This window comes from Notamacropus eugenii, chromosome 6, assembly GCF_028372415.1.
Source record: "Notamacropus eugenii isolate mMacEug1 chromosome 6, mMacEug1.pri_v2, whole genome shotgun sequence".
In the NCBI taxonomy this organism is placed as follows: Eukaryota; Metazoa; Chordata; class Mammalia; order Diprotodontia; family Macropodidae; genus Notamacropus; species Notamacropus eugenii.
Genome location: NC_092877.1, coordinates 46,697,066 through 46,711,187, shown reverse-complemented (window position 1 = coordinate 46,711,187; position 14,122 = coordinate 46,697,066).

Genomic DNA, 14,122 nt, shown 5'->3' with positions numbered 1-14,122 from the left:
CACCCCCCCACACACACACACACACCTACCTTGTATAAAAATCTAAAATAGTCGATATTCTGTTCTCATACTATGCATGCACTATGCATATCAACCTTGTCCAAAGAGACCTTTAGCCACAGGGAGCCCTTATACTGAGGGAACAGAGAGCCCAACCCTCGGACAGCCCCCAATTTGAAGACAAAGCTCTTCTTACCTTCAGGGGTCTCTGTCTGTCAGGGAGCTGAACCTTTAGGAAGGCTCCAGTCTAGGGCAGGATGCACAAACAATAGGACAGGCTCATTCTTGTACTCCATGCTCTTTTTACAGTCTTTCTGCCAGTTAGGAGGGTAATAAAGGGCCACAGCAGGAATCATCAATCCACCTTCATTCTCTCTGTGGTCAGATCAATTGATCTTGGCCAATTTATTTCAAATTGTGCTTTGGTCAAAGTCCTAGGTACTCTTTTTTTTTTTTTTGCCAGACCACAAACTCCTTCTCCTCCTCCTCCAAATAAGGGAAATATGAGTTTTTCAAAGACAGCAGGGAAGACACTGGACCCTGGAGTGGCCTAGGGTGTCTCATCTAGCTCTTAGTTCTTCACCTAGTTTCATGGAGTTGCTGGCATTACTGGGCATGGAGGCCTGGAGTCTGGGCAGTTATATTTCCTATGTCCTTCCTTTCCTCTTTCTCCTCCTGGCTGTGCTACTGAGGCTGTATGGACAGGGGTCAGACATCTGGACTCTCCAGAGTTGCCCTGTAGACTTAACTGGGAAGACTGCTGTGGTGACTGGAGCCAACTCAGGTGAGAATTTCTTCTCACTGCCTAGGGACTCTGTTCCTCTCACTCTTTCCCTTCCCAGGCTCTCCATCCCTCTTCTAGACAATGTTCTCATTCCTTCCCACTGCACCCAGCCCCACTCCATCTCAGTCATATACATAGAATCACCCATCTCTCTTTCTTCCTAGGGTTTCCATTTTTTCCATTCTTCTATCTGCACAAAAGTCCCCATTTTCCCCTCCTTCCAGCCTCCTTGACTTTCCCAGCCCCCCACTAAGAGCTTCATTTTCCCTTCACCACTCCCTATAACCCAACCTAGAATCTCCAACTTTCCCTTCCCCTTTTCATAGGGGAAAATGACCGTTTGTTAACTATCTACCATATGCAAAAGTATTACCTATTTTAGATCCGAAAAGTTCTCCGTAATTAGGGAATTCAGTTTAGTAAAGGGTTAAGACACATTCACAAATGTTTAATACCCAGTGATACGTATAATAATAATATCTCATTACATTTATATATCACAATTTGTTTAGCCATTCACCAATTGGAGGATAGCCCTTAGTTACCAAGTTTGGATTATCACAAAAAGAGCTACTATAAATATTTTGGTTATTATAGATACTCTTTCCTTGATTTCTTTGACCTAGTATTGATATAACTCAGTCAGTGGTAATGCTGATATTTTTCAAAGCATGTCTTCTAGACTATCTTTGAACCTGGTGATATAGAATTAGCAGGGAGGCAAGCCTGTGATCAGTAGATAGGTGATAAGTTTGTTACTAAGTGTCCCTTAGATTGTATCTATCCTAGTCTAGCATCAGATGAGCCCTTGCACAATCCATACCCTGCTTTTAAGAATATGACTTATTTATTAACATTTTGATTTTTGTTTCAGTTATTTTTTAAATAACCTGTTCTACCCTTTGCCTCATGGAACCATAACTCAAAGCATGAAAAAATTAAGCAAGAGCAACTGACACATTGACTACTCTTGGTAGCATAGTTAACATTTTACCCAAGTATTTGTTTACTTAGAGGAAGAAAATGCTATGAGGTGTGCCAGCTTAACTGGAAACCAGATAGTTTACTTTTCAGAGTTCTCCTTAGAAGTTGGAAAATCATACAAACTGGGGCTTGATTTATTGTTTGATGTTTGTCTAGACTTAAGAAAGTGATAATAATATGTTAAACATAAAAGTGTCTTGTAACTACATCCCCACCAAAAATCTGTGATTAAAGATTGATCAGGCCATCCCTGAAAATGTTTTATCACCTGTTTTTAAGGAATGAGACTTATTGCAATAAAACTGCATTCAGGTCTCCCAGGGCCATCTCTAGTTGTCCTGATCCATATCTGGCCACTGGATTAAGATGGCTCTGGAGGAGAAAGTGAGGCTGGTAACTTTGTACAGCCCTGACTCACTTAAATTCCATTCACTTGCATGTCACTGCATCATCTCCCTGATGTCATGGTACTCTTTGAAAACTGGTAGGTACCCACTTTCTTTCCAGTTTTTTGCTATTACATAAAGGTGCTGCTGTCAATATTTTGTTATATATGGGACCTTTCTTTCTTGACTTTTTAAAGGTATGTGTGATTGATAGTCTTTTCCAGCTTTAAGTCTCTAAGCTCCTGAATACTGTATATCTGTTTTGCCTGATATTATATTTCAGCAATATGACTCATGTATAATACGACATTATATTACAGTGGTTATTTTAATATTGTTTTTGTCAAAGTAAATAGTGCTAAACTTTGCTTTGTATATATGTTTGTGTATTGTCTCCAATATTAGATTGTAAGCTCCTTGGGGCATGGACTCTCTTTTTTTCCTCTTTTTATATCCTCAATCTTAGCACAGTGCTTAGCAGTGTATAGGCCATAGGTTCCCAAAGTAGGCAATACCACTCCCTAAGGGGTGCTGGAATAACCCAGGGGGGTGGTAGTAGCCTTAGATGCAATTGGTGGGCATTGAATAAAAATAAGGGGACATTAGAAGCATAAGGAGTGAAGAGAAGAAAATTTTGAAAAACTGTTAAATATTCTGTATGTATATGTATATAAACTGTTCATCTGTTGTGTAACAGAGTTAAAGTCATAGTGATTACATTGTTTTCCAAATAAACACACAAAATAGAAGTTATAACCCAATGGTGGTCAAGTCTGCTGACAGGTCTTAACCAGTAAGTGTTGGCAGGCATAAGTGTTTCACATTGTCATGAAGTCTAGCATTCATTGGCAGGAATACGTGCATGTAACTTGTTCACAATATGATACTATATGGACACACAATGCAATATTGTGTCATCAAAATTTCAATGCAGGAGAAAACCCACAAATTTACACTAAATTATTAAATTTAAGATGCATCATTTAAAAAAATATACTTTTGAAATGATGCAATTTTTTTTAAAAAAAAACCATTAAAGGGTAAAAGAAAGTAGGTTTCCAGAGTGATGCTGAGTAATTTTTTTTAAGGGCATGTTAGGCCAAATAAGTTTAAGAACCTTTGTTATAGGTGCTTATCAAATATTTATTGATTAATTAATGGAGTCACTGAGTTAAAGGGAATAAATAATTGTTTGGCTTTTCTCACATAATCTCTCCTTTTGCAAATAAGGAAACTGAATTCAGAGAAGGAAATCCATTTGCTGAAGTTCATACTGGTAGAGAATGGGAGAACTTATACCCAGCCAAGTGGCACAATAAATAGAGCCCTGGGTCTAGAATCAGAAAAACCTGAAAGCAAATTTGGTCTTAATCACTTACTGGCTGTGTGACCCTGGACAAGTCACTTAACCTCAGTTTGCTTCAGTTTCCTTATCTGTTAAAGGGGAATAATAATGATAGTATCTACCTCAAAGGGTACTTGTGATGTGTGCCTTACACAGAGTAGGTGCTTAATAAATGCTTGTTCCCTTCCCCCTAGGTCTTTTAAATTCAAATCCGGTGTTCTTGGACTGAGTGGCTCTGTACACAGTGCAACTTCTGTCTGCCTTAGTTTCCTTAACTGTAAAAGAGGGATGATAATAACCTCCCAGGATTGCTGTGAGGATTCAATGAGATAACATCTGTATAGAGCTTAACACTGTGCCTGCAAATAGTAGGTGCTTAACAAATGTTTATTGTTGAGGGCAAAGATGGAGTGCAGAATCAACTCTAGGCCAGACCCTAGGGGAAGCTTGTTTTCTGAGACTGCACTTGTTATCATTTGGTATCACTTTCCATGACCTCTTGATTTCCTCTCTCCGTCACATAAACAGAAAATATGCAGAGTACAAGAAAATAAGCAAGGACAGCAGATGTTCTCAAGGATAACATTCCTGAGAACAAAGAATGAGCCAAGAAAACAAGGATGGGGGCCTGGCAACTTACCACAAATACTTTTGACTTTTGTCTTTAAATATCCTGATCCTCAGATCAATAAACGTAGTTGTCCTATCTTCTCTCACTTGCCCATGTCTTTCTTCACCACAACATCACTGAGCCACTTGGGGACGTGGGCCTTCCCCCACGGTTTATTTCCTGCCTTCCATACTTATTTCTTTCCTTCCGTCTTCTGTGTGAGTCTTCTTTTGTTAACCATTAAGGAGATGGCCATGGACAATTTTGAGAGATGGCCCCAGGGAAATATTTAGGTGGTGACTTACTATAGAATGACTTGCAGGTATTTATGTTGGGAACTGGGAAGGGATTGATGATGGATGGGATAGGAACATTAACTGGGAAGAGGAAGGGTGGGGATGGAGATGGTACAGGAACAAGATGGAGATGAAGATAGCTTTAGCACCTATGTCCTTAGGCCTCTAACCCTTCCCTCAGCAATGGGACTTGTACCTTTGGAATGGGGGAGAGGGGCGGGGCCCTTATAGCCTGTGCAATGTGTTAGGTCTGTGATATGGAATTATATTCATTTAGAAGTTTGTTGATCCTGCTTCTGGAAATGTGTGGTGGAGGAATTCTTTCCTTTTCTACATCTGAGCCTACCTGTTGAAAATAAAGCAAACTCAGGTGTAGAAAGAAAGCATCTACTGGGCAGCTAGGTGGTGCAGTGAATAGAGCACTGGCCCTGGAGTCAGGAGAATCTGAATTCAAATGTGACTCAAGGCATTTGACAATAGCTGTATGACCTTGGACAAGTCACTTAACCCCAACTGCCTTGCCATCCCCCTCTTCCAAAAAAAAAAGAAAGAAAGCAAGCATCTATAATTGAGGTCATGGGGTCACAAGCCAGAACACCCTATTCCACCAGTAGAGAAGAATATTCTAACAGTGGTTTTACACTCATCAGAGGCAGCCAGAGAGGTTGATGGTCATGACTTGCATACTAACTTTAACCATGGAGTCACTTGAAATGTTGGGATTGAGAGAGGAGGTAGCCTAGATGATAAAATAGCTGGAAAGTAATGATTTCTGGAGGCATACTTAAGCCAGTTCTAAGTTTGAACAAGCACAGTCTGCAACAGGCACAGAAGGTCACAGTAGCCTTGGTGCAACTATTTCAACACTGTTCTTTGCCTAACAGCCATAGCAATTCAGTGTCCCAAAAAGGGAGATTGTCCAATTCAGTTCCACACAAACCCCCTTTTAGTCAAATCGACATCCTCAAAAGCCAATGAAAATCAATCAGGAAACCTAAAAGGACCTAAAATAACAATTATGTTGAACCATAATCATATGGGTTACTAGGGTCTGAGCTTCCTTATGTAAACAAGGCAGATCTTATGGACAGAAAAAGAAGAAACAATGAATAGCAAAACTACTAAGGACCCTTTCAGAATGAATTGGAGAAGGTTGACAAGGCCTTTTTTTGTTTGTTTGGTTAGGTTTTGTTGTTGTTACATGTGATTTTTGTTTATTTTTTAAGGAAAAATAGAATTGTGTTGAAAAACATGTCACTCTTAGTTATCTCTACTTGAAAAAAAACCTAGCTGGTTGGGTTGAGTATGATAACCAGGAAGTAACTACCACTCACCAGGTTGAAGCAATGCCCCTGGCTTTCTTAGTACGTAGGAGGAATTCCACAGAGTATCTGGAGTCTTAGTTTTATAACTCTGTACTTAAAGTACCAGTTGAAGCCTAAGTTTGTTCATGGGAAGAGCACTGGACTGGACATCAAGAAACTTCAATTCTACTGGTTGAAAGAGAATAGGAGAGAAGAAGAAGAAGAAGAAGAAGAAGAAGAAGAAGAAGAAGAAGAAGAAGAAGAAGAAAGAGAAGAAGGAAGAGAAGGAGGAGAAGAAATCACTAGATTTGTAATCAGACAACCTAGATTCAAACAGCAACTTCACTATTTATGGTTGTGACTCTGGAGGAGGAGGGCCTCCTTTGATTTGTTTTATTTCTGTATAAAAAGGAAAAGACTTTCTTGACTCACATTTATGATCTATTTGACTATAAGCAAATTAGGGGAGTGAGGAATAGTGTATTTGTCAGATTTATGGAGAATGGAGAAATTTATGACCAAACAAGCGATAGAGAACATTATTAAGTGCAAAATGAATAATTTTGATTACATTAATTGAAAAGTTTTTGCACAAACAAACCCAATACAACCAAGATTAGGAGGGAAGCAGAAAACTGGGAAAGATTTTTTATGACTAGTATCTGTGCTCAAGGACTCATTTCTAAAATATATAAAGAACTGAGTCAAATTTAAAAGAATACAAGTCATTCCTCAATTGATAAATGGTCAGAGGATATGAACAGGCAGTTTTCAGAGGGTGGAATTAAAGCTATCTATAGTCATATGAAAAAAAGCTCTAAATCACTATTGATTAGAGAGATACAAATCAAAACAACTCTGAAGTATCACATCACACCTATCAGTTTGGCTAAAGTGATAAAACAGGAAGATGATAAATGTTGGAGAAGATGTGGGAGAACTGGAACACTAATTCATTGTTGGTGGAGCTGTGAGCTGATCCAAACATTCTGGAGAGCAATTTGCAACTATGCCCAAAGGGCTACAAAAATGTGCATTTTGACCCAGAAATATCACTTCTAGGGCTATATCTCAAAGCGATCATAAAAATGGAAAAAGGTCACACATGTACAAAAACATTTATAGCAGTTCTTTTTGTGGTGGCCAAGAAATGGAAATCAAGGAAATGCCCATCAATTGGGGAATGGCTGAACAAGTTGTGGTATATGAATGTAATGGAATACTATTGTGTTAAAAGAAATGACAAACATGCAAACTTCAGAAAAACCTGGAAAGACATATGAACTGATGCTGAGTGAAGCAAGCAGAACCAGGAGAACATTGTATACAGTAACAGTCATAGTGTGCAAGGATTGTTTCTGATAGACTTAGCCCTTCCCAGCAGTCCAAGAACCTAAAACATTCCCAAAGAACTCTTGAGGCAAAATGCCATCCACATCTAGAGAAAGAACTATGGAATCAGAATTCAAAATGAAGCAGACTATTTTCTCTTGTGTTGTTTTGGTTTGGTTTGGTTTTTCTCATGGCTTCTCCCATTCTTTTGAATTCTTCTATGAAACATGACTAATGTGAAAATGTGTTTAATAAGAATGTAAGTGTAGAACACACATAAGATTGCATGCCATCTTGGGGAAGAAGGGGGGATGTAGGGGAAGAAAATTTAAAATTTATGGAAGTGATTGTTGAAAACTGAAAACAAATTAATTAAATTTTAAAAAGATCTATTTGAGTTCCAATATTATTTTCATGTTTTCAGTCCAAGAAGGGTGTCTTGAGTTGAATTCTTTCTAGAAATGTGCTGAGTCTATGCATAATGGCAAAATCTCGCAATTACATAAGGATGAGCATTTGGTTAGGAAATGATTAATGAATAGCCCAACCAGGGAGATCTGGGAGGAAATCTGATGGAAAACTGAAAGAGTTGTATATGCAAACATTAACTAATTCAACAGTCGTTTACTTTACTGCATATTTGTGTTGGTTATGGACATGGTTGGTTTTTTGTTTTCTGGGTTCTTTTTTTACCCAGTGAGGTTTTCTCTAGATAATGGCTAACTAATATTGATAGATTATGAAACACTTTCCCTCTTTCTTTGCCCTTTTCAAAGAGGTATTTCCTTATTCTTTTCACTAATTCTCTTCCTTTTCTGCCCATTCTAAACTTTTATTCTTTGGGATTGATTGGGGGCATGTTATTTCAAGCATGTGGAACAGAAGGGGAGATGGGAGAAAGACAGAAAAGTCTTGAAATAAATGTTTTAATGGTCTGTGTCTGAACAACTTAACCTTGGCAGGAGCATAGCCCTTTGGAGCTGGAAGTGTGACCTGGAGGAGACTGGAGAAAGGCTTCACCAAGAAGAAACACCATTGCAGAGTAGATTGGTGGGTGCCATTGTCATCCAGGCTGTGCCCCTTAACTTTAGGAACCAATCACACAAATCAGATGGGATACCCCTTGAGAAGCATGTGTGGGATATTCTATAAAGTTGTGGTAATCTGTGTGCAATGCCCACCTGGGAAAATTTAATATCTGTGTTTTTAAGATACTATCACCCAAATTCTAAACCTTCTCTTACTCCCACGTTCTTTTTTTTAAAATTTAATTAATTTGTTTTCAATTTTCGACAATCACTTCCATAAGTTTTAAATTTTCTTCCCCTCCCTCTCCTTTCCCTCCCCAAAATGGCATGCAATATGGGTTCTATACTTACATTCTTATTAAACACATTTTTATATTAGTCATGTTGTATAGAAGAATTAAAATGAATGGGAGAAACCATGACAAAAAACCAAAACAAAACATAACACAAGAGAAAATAGTCTGCTTCATTTTGCATTCTGATTCCATAGTTCTTTCTCTGAATGTGGATGGCATTTTACTTCAAGAGTCCTTTGGGAATGTTTTAGGTCCTTGCATTGCTGTGAAGGGCTTTCCTCACATACTGTGACTGTTACTGTGTATAATGTTTTCCTGGTTCTGCTCATTTCACTCAGCATCAGTTCACATAAGTCTAGGTTTTTCTGAAGTCTGCCTGTTAGTCATTTCTTATAGAACAACAGTATTCCATTATATTCATATACCACAACTTGTTCAGCCATTCCCCAATTGATGGGCATTCCCTTGATTTCTATTTCTTGGCTACCACAAAAAGAGATGCCATATTTTTGTACATGATCCTGTTGAAGTTTGGGGTGCTGGGGACCTCAAAATACCAACATGCCAGGTCCTGCTCAAATGAATTCAACAGAAGCCTTTTTAAAGCCAAAGAAAAGTAAAATTTATTAAAGATTCACCACATTGAGTTGACTCTTAAGAAACCTAAGCATTTGTAATGCTTGCATTAGCAAGTGGGCCAGATAGAATCTCAGCTAGACAGAGTCTGAGTTGGATTGAATCTGAGTGCTCTCTCATGGAAGCGAGATGGAACTTAAATACAGAAAAAGACTGAGGGAAGAATCCAGGTTCCGCCAAGTAGTCTGGGACCCTTGGGATGGTCTTGATAGGGGAGGTCAACCTGGAATGTCCAGAGGTCTTGATGGGAATAACCAGTACCCCAGGGTGAATACAGATCAAAACTAGGGAAGATCTTGATGGGAGTGGCCAGCAGCCTGGGGAATGGAATTTTGATAGGATCAAGAGTGGGGAGTGCAACAGAGACCTAGGCACAGTGATAACGGAAAGCCCATAGGCGTTGGGAGACGCCAGATCAAATGGGAAGATTCAAGGAGAATTAAAGGATGTTCCTGGAGTCTATACCCTATCAATTCCACATTCTTACTATCCCGTGTACTTATATTAAGGGTTGAGTACAAGCAAGATTGTTTTCTGGGTATGAGAAATATAAAGACAAAAGAGGAATGTTTTCTCCCCTCAAGGATTTTGTATTTTGCAAGCAGTTAGGTCAGTTGCCGAGTCCTGTTCATTCTACTCTGCAATAGTACCAATGGTTTTTGCTATTGCAAAATCCTCCAAATCAGATCACTAGAGACCCAGTTTTGGAGGAGCCAAGCCGCCTTTTTTTTTTTTTTTTTGCTATCTGGCTTCAGCTGCTGCTGTATTTTTTTTTTAATTTTTATTAATTTATTTAACTTTTAACATTCATTTTCACAAAATTTTGGGTTCCAAATTTTCTCCCCATTTGTCCCCTCCCCCCCAAAACACCAAGCATTCTAATTGCCCCTATCACCAATCTGCCCTCTCTTCTATTATCCCTCCCTTCCCTTGTCCCCATCTTCTCTTTTGTCCTGTAGGGCCAGATAACTTTCTATATCCCTTTATCTGTATTTATTTCTTAGTAGCAAGAACAGTACTCGACAGTTGTTCCTAAAACTTTGAGTTCCAACTTCTCTTCATCCCTCCCTCTCCACCCATTCCCTTTGGAAGGCAAGCAATTCAATATAGGCCATATCTGTGTAGTTTTGCAAATGACTTCCATAATACTCATGTTGTGTAAGACTAACTATATTTCCCTCCATCCTATCCTGCCCCCATTGCTTCTATTCTCTCTTTTGAACCTGTCCCTCCCCAAGAGTGTTGACTTCAAATTGCTCCCTCCTCCCACTGCCCTCCCTTCCATCATCCCCCCCACCCTGCTTATCCCCTTATCCCCCACTTTCCTGTATTGTAAGATAGGTTTTCATACCAAAATGAGTGTGCATTTTATTCCTTCCTTTAGTGGAATGTGATGAGAGTAAACTTCATGTTTTTCTCTCACCTCCTTTCTTTTTCCCTCCACTAAAAAGTCTTTTGCTTGCCTCTTTTATGAGAGATAATTTGCCCCATTCCATTTCTCCCTTTCTCCTCCCAATATATTTCTCTCTCACCGCTTAATTTCAATTTTTTAGGATATGATCCCATCCTATTCATATTCAATTCACTCTGTGCTTTCTGTCTCTATGTGTGTGCGCGCGTGTGTGTGTGTAATCCCACCCACTATCCAGATACTGAAAAGTTTCAAGAGTTACAAATATTGTTTTTCCATGTAGGAATGTAAACTTTTCAACTTTAGTAAGTCCCTTATGACTTCTCTTTGCTGTTCACCTTTTCATGCTTCTCTTCATTCTTGTGTTTGAAAGTCAAATTTTCTTTTCAGCTCTGGTCTTTTCATCAAGAATGCTTGAAAGTCCCCAATTTCATTGAAAGACCATTTTTTCCCCTGAAGTATTATACTCAGTTTTGCTGGGTAGGTGATTCTTGGTTTTAGTTCTAGTTCCTTTGACTTCTGGAATATCCTATTCCATGCCCTTTGATCCCTTAATGTAGAAGCTGCTAGATCTTGTGTTATCCTGATTGTATTTCCATTGAGTGGGCTGGGATACAGAAGCCTTGACTTCTGTGTCTTTCCCTGATGGTAAGCATTGTTCTTCCTCATCAGAAAGGAAGGGAGGAAATACCTGTTCACCAAGAAAGTAACCTTCTATAGTCTTATTTTTTTCCCCTTTTCTGGGCGTTTTCCCAGCCAGTGACTTGACTTCTGAGTATTCTCTTCACACCCACTTTGCCTCCAGATCCACCCAGCCAGTGCTTGGGGTCTGAGATTCAAATGCTGCTTCCCAGCCTCAGGGCTTTGGGGGGGGGCGGGGCTGCTACTCAGTGTGAGATTAAGTTCAGGTGCTCAGGTGGGGGCAGGGCCACCATAAGGGGCTCAGTTCCCTCAGGGGGTTTATGCGGAGACCTTCAACAATGGATCCAGGCTCCTGCCTGCTTGGGGAGCCCCTATCCGCTGCAGCCCTGACGCTGCCTCCTGAGGGGGCCCGATTCACGGGGACACCCCACTCCCCTGTTGGCCACCCAAAAAGACTCTGTCACTGACCCCTGCCACCTGTGGGTGGAGGGACCTGCGTGGCTGCTGGAGATTCCATCCCTGAAGCCAACTTGGATCCGCTCCTCTCGATGCCGCGCGGCCAAGGCAGGGCTTGGCTCTGCTCTGGGTACAGGCACAATGGACCTTTTGCGTCAGGTTTTCAGATCTCTCTGGAACAGAAATCTCTTCCACTCCGTTGTTCTATGGCCTCTGCTGCTCCAGAATTTGTTGGGAGTTCTTCTTTACAGATATTTTATGGGCTGTGGGTTCGGGGCTAGCATATGTGTGTCTTTCTACTCCACCATCTTGGCTCCTCCACCGAGCCAAGTCTCTTAATTGAGTAATCCTTGGGACCATGTACTTTCCCTGCCACTGCCTGAGTATTTTCCCCTTCCCTGATTTCTGTCTTGCTCTGAGAACCAAAATCAAGTCAACATTACTATGACCTCTATGAAAAGCATTCAAAAGATCTTTTCCATTCTTTGTCTTTGCGACATTCCAGACCAGATCTCTTTTTTCTGACCCTTACTTCCCTTAATGTCTTGTTTCTCCTGAAAGAATGCAAGGTCTTTGAGGGGTTAAAATGTCTCAGTTTTGGGAGGCAGAGCCAAGATGGCAGAGTAAAGGCAGAAACTCGCCTGAGCTTTCCTCCAAACCCCTCTAAATACCTTTAAAAATGACTCTAAACAAATTCTAGAGCAGCAGAACCCACAAAAAAATGGTGTGCAACAATTTCTAGCCCAAGGCAACTTATAAGGTCAGCAGGAAAAGTCTGTCACACCTGAGTAAGAGTGGAGCGCTGCCCAGTGTACACTACACCGGCATAGACCCAGCAAACCAAGAGTTGTCTTTGGGAGTGATTGAATCAGGAGTGGCAGCTTCCAGAGTTCTTAGCTCATAGACAGCAAGGGGAGTCGAGCAAGTGGTCAGTGCTTTGCTAGCACCGAGTCAAGACTCTGTTGCTTTGCCCATACTAGGATCTGGGTAGCAGTCCTGGGTGGCAGTCCTAGGATCAGGAGGAGCACTAGCGTAGCACAGATTGTGGCCTTGGTGGAGCAGGGACACTCCTCACAGTTCCAGGGCAGAAAAGGGTGCTTGTGGTCGCTCACAGATCAGAGCACAGGCCAGGAGAATAGTAAGCACCTCTCCTTAGATCACAGCACCTTGGAAGAACTGAAAATTCCCAGGTCCCTAGAAGTATCTCTGAAAACAGCTGCACAAAACCCCTGAAGCTTGGGACAGTGTGCCCTCCACCCTGGAAGCAGAGTTCTACCTTAACAAAGAGTTAAAAGTCAAGTAATAAAAATGGAAAAATGAGTAACCAATGGGAATAAATTGACTATAGAAAGTTACTATGTGACAAGGAAGATCAAAACACACACTCAGAAGACAACAAAGTCAAAGATCCTACCTCCAAAGCCTCTGAAAAAAATATGAATTGGTCTCATCATCAAGGCCTTTGGAAAGGAAAGAAAATAAATTTCAGAAATGAAAAACACTTAGGGTAGGTGATAGGCAAATTCACTGGAGGTAGAAGAGATTATTAGAAGTGAGCCCATTTAACAAGCCCCCAACAGTGAGAGACATGCTCACGTTAAGCAAAGAATGATACCTGTTATGCAATCAGGAAAGCCTTTATCGATCTTTACATCCATTCCCCCTGAATGAACCAATAACCTCCCCGGAAAGGTTATAGGACACCTACAACATGTTCAGAAAGATAGGGCTTCTTATACTGTTTTGTGACCTTTGGATCTCCCACAATACTGTTCCCTGGCAATGACTCCATGTTCTCCTCTCTGATAGACCTTTCTTCACACAGCTCCTTGAATCTGCGCATTAGTTTCTGACCTCTAACCCGTCCATGGTAGGTTGAAAACCCCATCATCTAGGACTGTGAAAAACAGAATTTCCTTGTCTCCCACAAGATCCTCCAAAGCTCCTCCAATATCTGCATTATGGGGCCTTTTATTCACGTAAAAACAGCACTCCTTACCAAGGTAAGGCCAAGGACAGTGACAGATCTCCATTTCTAAGAGGCAAAGTGGGACTGAGGTGGGGTGGGGGTGCAAAAGAAATATTGTAAGATGGAAAGGTGCCAAGGTTAAGGATTGCAGAGGGGTTGACAGAATCATGTCAGGACATGTTGGGCATTATGGAAACATGGGGCATTGGTGCCAGACCAGGAGTAAATGGAGGGCTATATACAAGGGGGAGTCACACTGAAAGAAATACCCACCTCCTTTCAAGGACAAGCAAAGGGGCATATAGTTGGCAGACTAAGTTATCAACAGTTTGTGTCAAAAGAACACAAAAGTTACCAGTGAGACCATTAGTGTGAAGACCAGTATCAAAGGAGCAGTTATAAATTGAATTTAAGTTGATAAAATCACCAGACAAGATGCTGAGGGCAAGGGAGGTCCCACTGGTGAAGATGCAGATGGCCTACCACTGCCAGATGGTCCCATCAAGAGGGAAGGAAGAACCATCAATGGTGGGCAGGTATAATGGCAAGTAAGGTAGGATCTTTTGCTGTTTTTAGTATAATCAAGAAGCATAACATCTCTATATGAATGTGATTGAGAGGATCTTTCCCACCCATTGTCCAG